The 1,585-nt window shown below is 29.7% G+C and overlaps 1 long non-coding RNA gene across 1 annotated transcript in view; it reads left to right on the plus strand.

The window, feature by feature from the left end:
- The window catches only part of LOC111083598, a 3,286-nt gene extending 2,030 nt beyond the window's left edge, over window positions 1-1,256 (plus strand). Inside the window, exon 3 of the long non-coding RNA XR_002609125.1 lies at window positions 868-1,256. This is a non-coding gene — a long non-coding RNA (uncharacterized LOC111083598). The remainder of the gene's footprint in view (window positions 1-867) is intronic.
- The last annotated feature ends 329 nt before the right edge of the window (window positions 1,257-1,585 follow it).

Consider the following 1,585-nt stretch of genomic DNA (forward strand, 5'->3'; position numbering starts at 1 on the left):
AGTTATTAGTTATCTGTACTTAACTAGTGTGTGTGTGTGTGTGTGTGTGTGTGTGTGTGTGTGTGTGTGTGTGGGTGGGTGGGGGAGAGGAATTCATAATGTCAGTATAACGATGACCTTAAAAGTAAGAATACAAAAATTTGGAACTTGTACGGAATGACTTAATATCATCTTTCTTTGTCTAAAGCGGAAGAAGTGTGAGATAGCATATTCTATTGTTATTTTGTTATAGATTTCTTTACCGTTCATTTATTATTCATTCTATCGTTTGGTTAACCTCTGGATTTTTATTTGCACTTCAACGCTAACTCACCTTCTAGATAATCTCATCAATTTTTAATTTGTATGAATTATGAGACTGACATCAGTTTCCCCTTATCAGTGACGTACAGATATTAATATTGGTAATAAGTATGTACAAGATTTGTTGTTTAATTATTAAAAATTAACTGATCTTAGAACTCTAACTTCGTTAAGCTGAACTAGAACCGAAAGAGTCGAATATATAAAAATGGTTTCTCCTTGTACTATATCTGTAGATAAACCGTATAGGATGTCAGTATAACGTTACAAGTAAGGATTTAATTTAAAACTAAATAATGGAATCACTTCTAAAGGGCAAAGAGTGTGAAATAGAAAGTTTAATTTTATCTCGTTTTGAATTTGTTTAGTTATTTCTCATTCTATCATCATTTAGTTAATCTGCAAATTTTTAATTTGCATTTTAGTTATTCACATCAATTTAAAATTTTAATTATGAGACCGACACCAGTTTCTCATAGCGGTGACTTATAGATGTTAATGTTGGTAATAAGTATATAAATAATGATCACATTATTTCAAATCTCTTCATCTAATCAATTATAGCAACTTTGCTGGTCTTTGGACTTAACTTCCAGTAACCTGAATCGGAGCAGAAGGTAGAGAATCTGAAGATCTGAGAACACTACGCCTTTTGTAAGGTAGTACTTAAACTGGGCAGGATTCATGGTGTCAGTATAATGAGGTCATTAATAGTGAGGGTACTAAAACTGGTAATTTATAAGCAGTGATTGATGTGATCACTTCGGTTTTTGAACTGTGAATGAATACGAGGTAGCAAATTCTACTTTTATTTCGTTATGGTTTTGTTTTCTGTTCATTTATTATTCTTTCTATTGTTTATTTTACCTGTAACATTTGTTTTACGTTTAAACGCTACTTCTCATTCTAATCAATTACGTCATCTTAAAGTTTCTAAAAGTTATGAGACTGACACCAGTTCCCTGTATCAGTAACTTGCAGATATTAATGTTGCAAAAGAGTATGTAGATAATGTTAATATCAATTTTCAATATTTTTCAATAAATTGTTTCACGAGGGATGGTGAGCAGGTGTTATTATTAATTATTAGATATTTTAATAACTTTAATATATATATATATATTTATTTATTTACTTCTTATTTTACTGTTTCATTTTCTAATTCCTTTCATTTATAGAAATATTAATCCTGATTGTTATATTATTCTTTCACCTTGGTAAGAATTTCTGATCATCGTCTTATGCATGAACTATATGTAAACTCTTTGATAGTTTACTTTAT

The sequence above is a fragment of the Limulus polyphemus genome, unplaced genomic scaffold (genome assembly GCF_000517525.1).
Source record: "Limulus polyphemus unplaced genomic scaffold, Limulus_polyphemus-2.1.2 Scaffold10247, whole genome shotgun sequence".
Classification (NCBI taxonomy): domain Eukaryota; kingdom Metazoa; phylum Arthropoda; class Merostomata; order Xiphosura; family Limulidae; genus Limulus; species Limulus polyphemus.